Below are 14,493 nucleotides of genomic sequence, written 5' to 3'. Positions count from 1 at the left end.
CCGCCCCGTCCGCGCCCCGCCCCGCCTGGCACACTGGGAAGTGTAGTTCCAGGCTTCTCCGCGGCCACCAGCTCCAGGAGGGGTCCCGGGACGCGCTGCTGACCGCAACCCCGCAGCCTGGGCTTAGAACGGCCCGGGGCTGGAGTTGGTGAGTGCAGTTTGATATTGATTAGGTTACTGAACCCGGCTGGATTTCCCATGTACAATGCGGATAACAACTAACTCGTAAAGCGCTTATAGGAATTTCTCATATGTGCTATACGGTTGATCCTGTTATTTTCAATTTACAGATTTCACTGTCTCTTCTCAAATATATTAATTTCTTACCCTCCACACAGACACAGACTCACACCTACTGTGACTCCTTACCTCCTTCGTTCCTATTGCAAAAGGCACCTCCTCTATCCAATGCTAATCCCTCATGTCTGCTCCTCCTACGAACTCTGAATTCTGAATTTCATCCTCACCATTGGCTCCTTCCCTTCCGTTGACAATATCTGCTCAATATAATCTATCACACTCCTCAGTCCCTACATTGGTATGCGCTTGTGTGCTCGTGAAAGCTTGGCTTCTCTCTCAGCACAAGCAGAATCGGTTTTCACCAATGTCGCGCTTGAGCTTCTAATTACCAAACCCAAGTCACCCTGATTCTCCATGATGTTTTTGAACCCTTTGATAGTAGGCTACGCTTATGCTTTTGATAATGTTCACTCCCTCTGCCCCATGTAGCATCATGGCGCTTGGGACTTCCACTTCTCTGATTTTCCCTTTTCTGTCACTAGCTCCTCTTCTCGAGTTGGAGTGCCCCAGAGTTCCAAGCCTTGGTCTCTCACCATCAATATCTTCCAAGAAGATAGACCTCCCACCCTCCCCAAAACTGGGAGGGGGGCCAGAGTTGCTGAAGGAGCATGGGATTTGTAGACTCACCCCATCCTGGGATAGAATCCCAGCTCTGACCTCCACCCACTGTGTGACCATGGATAAGCCATTTAAGCTTTCTAAGATTCCGTTTCGTCATCTGTCGATAAAGGTAATAATCTCTACATGTATTATTGTAAGAATTAACCGGTTTTAATATACATAATGTGCCAAATACAATACCTAACATGTTGAAAGTGCTCTATAAAAATTATTTCCTTATTTATATTTGTCTCTGTGATGATGACTTTAAAATCTCTCTTTACAGCCTAAACTCTCACCTCAGTTTCAGACCTTGTATTTCCAAAAGCCTATTGGGCATGTCCACCTTCCTTTCCTGTGGCCAGGAATTGGAGTCTGTACTACAAGGTGTGGGTAGAGGAAAGCTATTCCAGAAAGCCCAAAGTAATAGCTACCATAGCATTCTACAGGCTTACAAAGACCAGGGAATAAAAAATCCACTAGTATAACTTAAAAGAAAATGTCCAGGGTAATAGGATAGTAGAAGAATGATAGAAATAATTAATGGGAACTGAACTTAATTTGGGAGATCCCCCCAATAATAATAATAATAACAACAACAATAAGAAGAAGACAGATCTGGGTCTGGCTACTCTCCTACTTTCCTTTTCATAGGGTCTCGCTGACTGCTGTGTTTAGGCCCAACCTCCTTTTTCAAGCTTCCCCTTAGCTTCTCTTGGACAAACAGGTTTCTGAAACACCCCAGCAAGTTCTTATCATCCTGCAGAGGGAGATACTTGGGCTAACTCTATGCACCATTTTTGTATTCCGGAAAGCGGGATCCTACCCCCACATTGCTCTTCCTTTTTCTAGGGAAAGCATGAGAGTATCCTTGTAAATAGGGGAGAAACAGTCTAGGCTTGGCACCAACTGCTTTGGGGAGCTCCTTTCCCAAGCTGAGGATATCATGTCAAAAGTGAGGCCACATTCAACCACCACCACTATGGGGAAGTACTAGTTGCAGGTAGCTCATCCCCAAGAAGCCCAGAAAAAAACCTCCAGGGTTATTTAGTGGACAGTCCTGATCATCACTCAATAAATAACAAAAATACACACTCAAGCAGAGGCTATGATCAGGGCAGTTTCATTCAAAAGGCGTTGAGAGCCCAAGATACTATCATTAATTTCTCCCTATTCCAGGATATCCTACACACTACTAAAAGACACACTTATCATATCACTCCATTGCTGAACAACCTCTATTGGCTTGTATCATGGAAGCCCAATGCCTGAGCATACTGCAAAACACCCATCACAGTTTATCCCTAAATTCCTCCTTTCCATTTTTAGCTCACACGCTATAGTTAATTAATGTCATGTGCCTTTGCAGAATGCAGTCTCTTCACATAGAATGACCTCCCACCATTCACCTGACAAACTCCTACACGTCCTTCTAGACCCAACTCAAATGATGTATGCTCTATGAGATCCTCCTCTACCGAGTCACTGAGGTAGATTTATTACTATGTATAGTATTCTTTTCAGTCCAGAAGCAAGATATTCATATTTTAGGGATATCACTTATCTTATTCATGACTTATTCGGTTATCTCATTAGAACATGAACTCTAAGAACATATGGAAAATGTCTTTTTAAGCTAGTTAAAATTTGCATACAGTAAGATGCATGTATGAGTTTTGACAAATGACTATACCTGTGTAACAAAGCCACAATCAAGATACAGAACACTTTCATCACCACAGAAAATTCCCCTGTGACCTCTTGTCGTCACTCTCTACCCCAATAGGGAACCACTGTTCTGATTTCTATCACCATAGATTAGTTTTGTCTATTGAATGTCATGTAAGTAGAAAAGTACAATACATACCCTTTTGTATTTAACTTTTTTTTTCAGCTTAACATAATGTTTCTGACATTCTCCCATTTTGTTATGTGTATCAGTAGTTCATTCTTTTAAATTGCTGACTAGCATTCCATGCGATAAACATACTATAATTTTTTCCTCACGTTGGTGAAAATTGGGTTGTTTCCAGTTTGAGTTTATTATAAATAAAGGTACTATGAATATTATTGTACATCTCTGTTTACAGATATATGTTGACATTTCTCTAGGATAAAACCTTAGAAGTGGAATCACTGGGTCATAGGATACTGTATGTGTGATATCATATGACACCACCAAAGAGTTTTCCAAAGTGGTTGTATAACTTTAAAGTCCTGATAGCACTTGTATGACACTGTTGTTTGTTTTACATTCTTGTCAAAGTTTGAAACTCATTATGAATCTTTTCTCTGTAAAGAGGGTAAAATTTTTTTGCTGAGTAAACCATGATAGTGGTAGGGTTAGTAAAAAGGGGCCCTTGTCAAAAATAGGAGATTAGGAAAAACTACAGCCATTAGCTGTAAATTTGTGACTTGAACTTTATCCATTGATGCACCAAGAAATACCTTTCCATTCTCAGCTCATCCTCCGCCCATAAAAAGGAGTATCTAAAAGTCGTACCTTATTTTTCAACCATGTGAGGATACAAGAAGTTGTCAGTAAGCAACCCATAAGAGCGCTCTCACCAGACCCCACCATGCTGGCACCCAATGTCAGACTTCCAGTCTTCAGAACTTACCCTTGGCATATTGTTGATATACGATACATTTTCTTGACTGCCTGAATGTTCCCCTTAATTAACCAAGCAAGAAAAGTAACACCATCCACTGTCTTTCAGCAAAATTTTCTGAGTAAAAACCAAGAAGATGGAAAACCCTACTGTCACTGAGAAGTAAGTTCAATAATTAATTTTCCAGAAATTAGAAACAAAATTTTGATTTTCCATGAGAAGTTAAATTTTTTTTCTAAATCTAGCTATTCCTGTCCCAGTGTCTGGCCAGGAGTAGACTATCTCGTTCAGCATGCAAAGAAGGGGACTATGATAAAGTGGATATCAAATTGTAATTTTAAAAAAAGTCATAGCTTGATTTTAAATCTATTTAACAACCATAGAATTTAGGCTACCGAGCCAAGATATATACTCAGATAAACCCAAGCCTTTGCAACTTTTTAATTAGAAAAGTTGTCCTAGGTGGAGAAACAATCTGAGTCTGTGCAAAGATAGGAGTGTGGGGTAGACAGGGTCCTGCAATGCAAAGTGCTTGAAAACTAAGGAACTTAAAAGAAAGTCCAAATTTCTGTACCCCAACCAAGGCTGGGGATCTGAATCTTTAAAAAAGTTCCATAGGTGAAGTGGTTTCTTCCTTCCCTCCCTTCCCACTCTCTGTCCCTATTATGTGTATGTGTGTGAGGGGGGCAGAGGTCAGATTCTTAGGCAGCATCCTCATAGGTCAGAATACTCATAGGTCAGTATTCTGCAGAGCTGGTGTTAAGGAACCACAGAAAGGATGGGAAAAGGATGTCACCAGCATGCAAGAGACTTAGGTCCTTCTAAGAATAGAGGTGCCACCTTAGACCAGCATTTTCCAACTACAGTGTACAACCCTGAATGCATATTAGAATCAACTCAGGAACTTAAAAATTACAGCAATAGCCAAGCCTCAACCAGGGGTAGTTGTATCAGATTTTCTGGCAGGCTCTGGCAAGGGTTGTTCAATAAATGTTCTTAAATCAGTGGCTATGAGTTTCAATGGGTTTTCAAATTTTAGCATGTATCAAAGTGTCTGGAGTGGGGGCCAAAAAGTTGTGTTTCTAACAAGTTCCCAGGTGATGCTGATGCTGCTGGTTCTTGGACCACACCTTGAAAACTGATGCTCTGGATCTTTGCTATTCAAATGTGATTCACGTACAAGAAACATCAGCATAACTTGAGAACCCGTTAGAAATGAAGAATTTCAGGCCCCACCCCAGGTAGGCTGCATTAGAATTTGCAGTTTAATAATATCCCTAGGTGATTCACACGAACGTTAGAGTCTGAGAAGCACTATGCTGAAAGACCGTGATATAGAAGAAGCCTCTGAAAATGCAGAGTCTAATTTAGTTAAGTCTTGGGTATAGCTCTGGGGTCTATACTTTTGAATAAGCTTCCCAGGATATTCTGAGGTGTCTGAGGACAACACTTTGAGAGAATTTCCACCTTAGGCAAATCCTTAAATCTGTCTACACCCCAATTTGCTCATCTATAACTAAGGCAATAAATATGCATTGTATTTGTTTAAAGTGAATGAACCTAAAACATTTGGTACCTTTCCAACTCAAAAGTCTATGATTTGTACAAAAAAAAAAAAAAAGTTGATTTTTCTGTTCTTTATAAACAAGAAAGCTTACAAGTTTCTTTTTATCTTTCCCAAGGCAAATTTACCTCCTAACAGAAAAGAAATTGCACTTAAAAATAAAATCTACTTTTGCATCTTATAATAATAGTTTATATTTTGAGATTGCTTTAAACTTTTGAAAACATTTCACATGCTGTTTTGCAACATGCAAATACATATGTAACATATAGTAGTTCAGAGTTTTTATTTAGTCTCTTGTTCTTTCTCCCAGGCCATGGTTCAAAAATATTACTTAATACCTACTATATGCCAGGCACTGAAGGCATATGACGAAGAAAATTGATAAGATCTCTACCTTCAACAGTGTATCAAAATCCTATGGGATGGAGAGGGGTGCAAGACGTATTAGAAGTGCAAATTTCTGGCCATCAGCCCACACTATTAATAAACAATCTTTGCTCTCAGGATTACCTCTATTTGGGGCATTACACTGTGCCAAATTATAAGGATTACACAAAAGAAAGATTAGACTTGTTCCTACCTTCCACGAAATTAAAATCTACAATGGGAGGGAGATGTTTAAAAATATGTGAGATAAATAAGTAGCAGTGCAAGATGATATTCATTCAGTCACTCAACAACAAATTTCCTGAAAGCCAAATAAATGGTGCAGAGGATAAGGGTTAAAGGTGTTCAAAAAGGGCTTTATTGTGGACTGGAGAGTAAAGGAAACCTCTGTAGAGATAATAGACCTTGAATGGAGGGAAGCATTTGGATTAGAACAGGAATAGCTGAAGAACTTGGAAATGAGCATGAAATGTTCCACACAGAGGCCAAGTTTCCTGTTGGGAAATACCAAGGAAATACAGGTAGCTACATTCAGTTATTGGGAATCAGATAATAGAGGACATTGACTGTTATGTCAGTGAAGTTGAGCTTAAATGCAACAAGAAGAGGCTTTGATCATGAGGGTGATAGTGGTATATTAATCAACAGATTAATACAGTAGAGGAACATGGGATGGACTAGACAAAGAGAAAATGGAAGAAGGGGAACAAGTTCAGTTGCTATTGCAGTATGCAGAGCCAGACAGCAGAAAAGTAGGTAGCAAACCAAGAAAATTCTGTGTAGTGGGAACCAAGAGAGGCAAATGAAAAGCCAGCTGACTGTTGCAGAAAGCTTCAAGAAATGAAGCTCTGTTTCTCAGAAGGAGAGTGTAACGAGTTGAGAAGGAGGGATGGGAGTCTGTATGAAAGTCTGTATTAAAAAGAAGTTATACCCTTACCTTATACCATATACAAAAATTAACTTGAAATAGATTAAAGGCCTAAATGTAAGACCTGAAACTATAAAACTCCCGAAACAAAACACAGGGGAAACGCTTCACAACACTGGATTTGGCAATATTTTCTTGAATGTGACACCAAAAGTGCAGGCAACAAAAGCAAAAATAGACAAATGGAACTATGTCAAATTAAAAACTTCTGTGCAGCAAAGAAAACAATCAGAGTGAAAATGCAACCTACAGAATGGGAGAAAATATTTGCAAACCATATATATAAGAGGTTAATATCCAGAATATATAAAGAATTCCTACAATTCAACAACAACAAAAACCAAATAACACAATTAAAAAATGAACAAAGAGCTTGCATAGACATTCTCCAAAGAAGACATACAGATGATCAACAAACATGAAAAGATGCTCAACATCACTAATCATCAGAAATATGCAAATCAAAACCAAATGAGATATCACCTCACACTTATAAACATGGCCACTAAAAAAACAACAAAATAATCAGAAAATAACAAGTGTTGGCACGGATGTGGAGAAAAGGGAACCCTGTGCACTGTTAGTAGGAATGTAAATTGGTGCAGTTGCTATGGAAAACACAATGGAGGATCATGAAAAAATTAAAAATAGAACTACCATATGATCCAGCAATCCCATTTCAGGGCATATGTTCATAGGAAATGAAAACAGGATATTGAATATACCTGCATTCCCATGTTTGTTGCAACCTTATTCACGATAGTCAAGATATGGAAACAACCTAAGTGTCCATCAATGAACGAATGGATAAAGAAGATGTGGTGTATATATATAATACAATGAAATATTATTCAGCCATAAGAAAGAAGAAAGTCTTGCCACTTGTGACAACATGGATGGATCTTGAGGGCATTCTGCTAAGTGAAATGAGCCAGACAAAGACAAATACTGCATCGTATCACTTATATGTGGAAACTTAAAAAAAAAAAAAGTCAAACTGATAGAAATAAAGAGTAGAAAAGTGACTGCTAGGGGCTGGGAGTGAGGGAAATCGGGAGAGGTCAATAATAGGGTGTAAACTTCAGCTATAAGTTTAATATGTTCTGAGGATCTAATGTATGGTATGGTGACTATAGTTGACAATACTGTATTGTATAACTGAAATTTGCTAAGAGGATAGAACTTTAACAAATAAATAAATGGTATAAGGTGATGGTTTAACTACATGAAGGAAATCCTTTCACAATGTATAAATATATCAAATCACCATGATGTATACCCTTTAAATAGCCTAGAATTTTGTCAGTTATACCACAATAAAACTGAAAATAAAAAGGAGTTAATCAAATGGACCTAACCAATGCTTACCACATTTTGGAGAAGTTCACTTGTGAGGGAGAAAGGGGCATGAAATAGGAACTAAAAGAGACTTGGTGTTTTTTCCAAATAAGATCTTTGCATGCTTAAGGTAGACATGAAAGAATTGGTAGATATATCATTTATTGCTTCCAAACAAAATACTCTAACACTTAGCTGCTTAGCTCAGCCGTCAACATTTCTTACCTCACATAGTTTCTGTGAGTCAGGGATTTGGGAGCCTCTAAGCCGGGTGGCTCCAGCTTGAGGTCTCTCATAAAACTGTCGTCAAAATGTGAGCTGGGGTTGCAGTTATCTGAAGACTCTACTAGGGATGGAGGATGGTTCATCCCCAATGACTTATTCACATGGATAGCAGCATGGTCTTTGTTTCTGGCCATCTGGACTTTTTCATGGGGTTGCTTGAGAACCCTCACAATGTGGCACCTGGCTTCACCCTATTCATTCTTCCAAGAAAAGAGTAAGATGGAAATCACAATGACGTTTATAAACAAACCTTGGAATTCACACATTGACTCAGTGTGGACAAGAACAAGAACTTACTCAACTTGGAAAGGAACTTCACAGATGTGGATATCACGAAGTGACAATCATTGAGGGGCATCTTACAGGCTGGCCACCCCAGGGGTTGGAGCTAAGCCCTTGCTACTCAAAGCGTGGTCCATAGAGCGGCGTCGTTTGGGAGATAGTTAGAAATATAGAATCTCAGGCCCACCAAATCAGAATTTGCATTTTGTAAGATTCTCAAGTAGCCTATCTGTGTATTAAGTTTTGAGAAGCATTGATCCAGAATACAGGAATAGGGCTTGGCTTTAGAGATAGGGATTGCATCCTCTACAGGAGGAAAGAAGAGTGGTAGTGAATCTCATGGCAGAGGTGAAGGGGAAAGTAAATGAGAGTACTTATAAAGGAAGTGACTGAGTTTGTTCAGAGAAGGCCTACTTACAACTAAGGTAGAAAACTTGATGAAAAAATAAGCCTGTTTTCTTCAGGAGGCCATACAATGCAGTGGAAAGAACATAACTTTGAAATAAAAAACCTGAATGTATATCCTGATTCCAGTATTAATTAGCTGTGTATCTTCAGACAAGTTTCTTAACCTCTCCAGTTCTTAACTTTTTTCATAAATAATTTGATGGTAATAATACCAATCCCATAGAGTAGGTGAGAAGAAGAAATTAAACAAACTACTTAAAGCATCCAGTTCAGAGTAAGCCTCCAATAATATTTCCATTTCTTTGCCCCTTTCTTCCAACTCTTTAAACTCTCCATGTAGGTCCTACCTTTTGGTCTTTTGATCACAGTTGTTACTTGTGGGGAAATTTCTCTTGAATTCTTCAGACTCTCCAATCTCGATCTTTCTAACTTTATTAGCGCACTGATTAAAGGGAGCACATTACATTTGCTAGTACCATATCTAAGAAACCATATATATTCTGGAAAGTTCCTGATTCCTTCCTCATTTCATCAGACTTGATGTAATAATAAGTGCTATATTGAGCATGAAGTACTGGCCAATAAATAGAGCCTAATTTCATAAGAAAGGTGAGGATTGTGACTAGTGTTGACTCACATGAGATTCTGCTCCCTAAACATCACTTTCTGGAATAGTCCCTATCCCCACCTTAATGCCTAGCATTGAACCTTCAGCCTCATTATAGTTCCCATCTATGTTTCTTGACCCTCTTGGAAGCCTTCGACAAGTTTCCTATATCTTCTCACTTCTTTTCCCTAAATTCACAGACACCCTTCCTTTGCGACTTTTTAACAAGGAAACTGATGAAGTTAACAATCAACAACAGTCACCTGACAAACTTATAAGAATCCATCAAAGTAAATATAAGACAAACCTATTAAAGGTCAGTCTCATCAACAAAGTGAAAAGACAACCCACAAACTTGAAGAAAATATTTGCAAATTATATATCTAATAAGTGACTTGTATCTGGAATATGTAAAGAATCCTTATAAATCAATAATAGAAACACAACCTCATTTAAAAATGGGCAAAGGATAGGAATAGACATTTCTTCAAAGAAGTATACAGATGGATAATAAGCACATGAAAAGATGCTCAACACCATTAGTCATCAAAGAAATGCAAATCAATGAGGTAATACTTCACACCCCTGGGATATGAGCCAGCAATTCCACTCCTAGATGTCTATCCAAGGGAAATGAAAACACACATCCACCCCAAAACTTGTACACGAATGTTCATAGTATCATTATTCATCATAACCAGAAAAGTGGAAACAACCCAAATGTCCATCAACTGGTGAATGGAAAAACAAACTGTGGTATATCTATATACTATGGGATATTATTCAGCAATAAAAAGGAATAAAGTACTGATACATGCTGCAGCATGGATGACCCTCAAAAACATTATGATAAGTGAAAGAAGCCAGTCACAAATATTTCATATTGTATAATCCCATTTATAAGAAATGTCCAAAACAGGCAGATCCATAGAGATGAAAAGCGTATTAGTATTTATTTGCCAAGGGCTGGGGGGGCAGGAAAGTCTGGAGTTGGGGGAGGGACGAAGAGTGTCTTCTAAAGGGCATGGGGTTTCTTTTGGGGTTGATGGAATTGTTCTAAGAGTATGGTGATGGTTGCAGGCGTCTGTAAATATACTTAAAACCACTGAATAGTACACTTTAAGATTTAGGGTATGTAATTATATCTCGATAAAACTATGTTTAAAAAGATAGTTCTGTCCACGTTGGGATTTGAATCTTCAGGCTTTATCACTGTCACTCTCTTTCCCCTGGATTCTCCCTCTGGTTAGCCCTATTCTAGTTTCCATCTCCAGGTTGCCGTTTCAGTATTCCCACCCTTTCCAAATAAGAAAGGAAAGACGTCAGAATCCTCTAGCCTCAACATCTGTGAAGTAGAAGTTCTTCACCCAGGCTGTGCATCAGAATAGCTGGAATAACTTTTTAGAAATCCGGATTAAGGCAGTGAGGCACAGAGAAGCAGAAGGAGCAACGGCCAGGGCAGCTCACCCGTTGGCCTTAACTCCAAGTCTTGTCTCCCCTCCGATCCCACCCCCACCCCCCACCCCACCCCACCCCCACCCCCCCCCCCACCCCACCCCCACCCCCACCCCCCGCGCGCGTCCAGGGAGCTCTGCCCTGTCCTTCCCTGTCTCCTTTCGCTATGGGTGTGGCCTCGGGCCGGACATGCACTCCGTGGCCTGTCGGGTGCTCAGGGAAGGAGGCGAGTGAAGAAGACCGTCCAGACCCTCTGGGCTGGGCCGGCCGAGGTGGGGGGAGCCAGACTCTGCATCTCCAGGTGACCGTCACTTACAGCAATGAGAATCCTGACCTTCATATTACCCCACAGCAGGGCTGCAGCAAACCAGTGCTCCATCTCCCCGGGTTTAACTTTTCGAAGAGGCCACAGTGATTGCACTTGCTTTCAGAAACTCCTATTTAAGCGAAAACCTCTGCAGGGTTGTGAACACTTGGAATACAGAGAAGTTGCTGGGTCATGTTAATCAGGAAAAAAAAAATGATCCAGGGCAAGAAGCTGAATGAAGGAATTGACATATTTGAAGAAGTCTCTGGAGAGGTTCGCTGACCAAGTGGAAGAGGTGAACAAAGAGGCCCTTGGGACCAGGCGGGGTGTGCCGGCCAACACCTAATAGAGTCAAAACGACAGTAGGGCAGTTTATGAAGACCTGAGACATACTGACACACTGATTTGGCCAGAACATGTCAAAGAGAGTGGAGTGAAAAGGAAGGGTTTGGTGAAAATATCCAGGCATTCCTGAGTGAGTGTGACATGGGGGAGCAGGGCATCTGCCAGGAGTCCAGCCTCTGCGGTCCATGAACTTGACCCCAGCTGAACGAAGCCAGCAGAGAGTGGCTGCCCTGCCAGGAACACCACCACCAGCTCTGCTCTCTCTACAACTGATGTCATCTGACTCCTCAGGTACTTCTGGGAACAATCTGTTGATAGCCAATGTTACTTCTCCTCCGTCTGTTCTCTATGAAAACACATTTGTTTTGGGCCAGCCTGGTGGCTCAGGTGGTTGGAGCTCCGTGCTCCTAACGCCAAAGGCTGACGGTTCGATTCCCACATGGGCCAGTGGGCTCTCAACCACAAGGTTGCCAGTTCAACTCCTTGACTCCCGCAAGGGATGGTGGGCTGCACCACCTGTAACTAAAAATGGCAACTGGACCTGGAGCTGAGCTGCACCCTCCACAACTACAATTGAAAGGACAACAACTTGACTTGGAAAAAAGTTCTGGAAGTACACACTGTTCCCCAATAAAGTACTGTTCCCCTGCCCCAATAAAATCTTATAAAAAAAACAAAACAAAAAAAACACGTTTGTTTTTGCAAATGTAGAAGAGCTTGTTTTGTTTTTTTTCTTTGTGCTTTTACGTGGCTGTGCTGTCAACAGTCTTTATCTGCAGAGGGCCTCCCCACCCAAGAACTCCCAGCTCTTTTGACCAGTGGGTGCTTTTTGGTGGAGAAGATGGGAACTATCTTTTGCCTGGGACAGTTCCGGGTGTGTAGGCCACCGAGGTAGTCGTCGGATACAACAGGCCCTTCTCCCCATGTAATTCTGTTGTCCCATGACTGTAAAACCAGAATCACCAGGAGGTAGAGCCCAGTCAGGACAGTTGGGATGGCACAGAACAGATGTTTGGCACACATGTTGTTCAAGCATTCTTCATTGTAAAGTATTTCAAGAATACCTGTCTGGGTTGCCGGCTTATAGATTCTGTCCTTACCCCATTCCCACTGACTCTGTCTAGCTACAGGCCATAAGATTTCAGGGGGACCATTCGTGGGGTGAAGCCTGTGATTGATGCGTGAACTTCCTTGTCCCCAAGTAAGTCTCCATAGAGTTAGAAACCAGTGTTGAGTGAGCTTCTGTTTGAAACTAGACTAGAAGCGTGGCTTGAGAAGGGCACAGAACAGAGAGCCTTAATGGTTGTGAAGCCAACTATTAACTTTTCAGGAGTGACAGATGCTTCCTTCAAGGGTGTTTCTGTTGCATGTACCCTTCTATGGCCTACATTTCCTTCAAGACTTTCTGTGCATTGCATAGTCTATTTATTTTCGTTGTTAATAAAAATCAATTTTGAGCACTGAACAGTAAGCAGAAGAATGCTTAAACATTTTTTTGTTTGTTTAATAAGGTATGAGAAGGAAAAGCCTTCTGTGGTTCTACTAATAATCTATTTTAGTAAAGTTCTGAAGAGCCCTGGTATATTACTCAGGGTTTTCCAGAGAAACAGAATCAATAGGATATACATAGATATATAAGAAGAGATTTACTGTGGAGGCTGAGATATGCCACCTGCAAACTAGAGAACCAGGAAAGCCAGTGGTGTAAATCAATCCAAGTCTGAAGGCCTAAGAACAAGTGGAGTCAGTAGTGTAACTTCCAGCCTGAGGCCAAAGGCCTGAGAAGGGGGAGGGAAATGGCAGCACTGGTGTGAAGTCCTGGAGTCCGAAGGCCCCCAAACCAGGAGCGCTGATGTCCAAGGACAGCAGAAAATGAATATCCACGCTCAAGAAGAAAGAGAGAATTTATCCTTCCTCTATTTTTGTTCTTTTCGTTCTATTCAGGCCCTCAACATTGGTAACAGTGGATCTTCTTTACTCAGTTTAGTGACCACCTTCACAGACACCCAGAAATAATATTTTACCAGCTGTGTGGGCATCATTAGCCTAGTCAGTTGACACATGAAATTAACCACACCTGGGCAACTCTTCTTAAACAGAGCAGCTGAATCACTTCATTCTGTAACACAGTGCCCAGTGGACAGGCTCCTGACAGTCCACTCTGAGGCAGGGTAGTAGTTCAGTGAAGTCCCAGAGTTTGGACTGGGATTGTGGGAGCTAGGAAAAGGGGGTTGGGACAGCAGACAAGTGGGTGAAGCTCTAGCTAGACCTGGTCCTTCTTCTCCTCAAATATAATTGCAAGAGACCAGTATTTATCTGTTTTTCTAAACTATCTGAGTGGACTTAGACCAGTTTCCTCATATAAAAAATGGCTTGATATCATTGGTATCATGAAATAACGTGATGCATGTAATGCTCTTAGCACAGTGAAAGGAGCACTGGGCTTTACAGAAGAATGTTAGCTGTTATTGTATTTACATTCTACTTTAGAATTTGTTAGAAGAATGGTTCCTAGTACTTGAAAAACAGGTTTGGAAGTCCATGATATGGTCTATATTCTTCGTTGAAAAAAATGTTTTGAAAAATTACGTAAATACCACATGAATTCATTTGTATAAAAACATTTTTTTTAAAGAAGCAACAGTGACAATACAGCAGTTCCCCTCTCCCATAATTTCTTCTCTAAAATAAAAACTGTTTCTATGGGAAAATGTCCCTAATCAACTCAGTTCAAACTTTTAATGTAAAAAAAAAAGTTAAGGTAGTGATAGTCCTAAAGCAGCAAGTTATATGTAGAGAGAATTGTATTCCCTAATTAAACGTGCTCTCTTTTTCAATTCCATTTAACATTTGTTTCCTATGCAGGGCAATCTCTTACCTCTCCACAAGTATTTTCATAAAATCCATCCCTTCGTCCTTTGATATGAATCATCATATTAGGTTATGACATAAATATTCTGGATATAGTCTTTCAACTTCACCCCCATACTTCATTGCTCTGAGAATTTTTGCTCTATTTTATAACAGTTGCACATTTTGCATCTGATATTGCCATGTCATAATAAAGACTAT

At 40.4% G+C, this 14,493-nt stretch overlaps 1 long non-coding RNA gene across 2 annotated transcripts; it reads left to right on the top strand.

Annotated features, from left to right (window-relative positions):
• Positions 1 to 11: 11 nt before the first annotated feature.
• LOC109447399 (uncharacterized) lies at positions 12 to 13,457 on the top strand. 2 transcript variants are annotated; one of them, XR_012498503.1, is made up of 4 exons: positions 12 to 148; positions 783 to 1,030; positions 3,621 to 3,674; positions 13,366 to 13,457. It is a non-coding gene; the product is annotated as an uncharacterized LOC109447399 (long non-coding RNA). The 2 variants fall into 2 exon arrangements; XR_002137355.2 differs by lacking the exon at positions 13,366 to 13,457 and adding an exon at positions 5,390 to 8,777.
• Positions 13,458 to 14,493: the final 1,036 nt, after the last annotated feature.

This window comes from Rhinolophus sinicus, linkage group LG07 (genome assembly GCF_036562045.2).
Source record: "Rhinolophus sinicus isolate RSC01 linkage group LG07, ASM3656204v1, whole genome shotgun sequence".
NCBI classification, from domain to species: Eukaryota; Metazoa; Chordata; class Mammalia; order Chiroptera; family Rhinolophidae; genus Rhinolophus; species Rhinolophus sinicus.
Note: the sequence above shows the minus strand (reverse complement) of the source record. Positions and strands in the feature narration are given on the sequence as shown.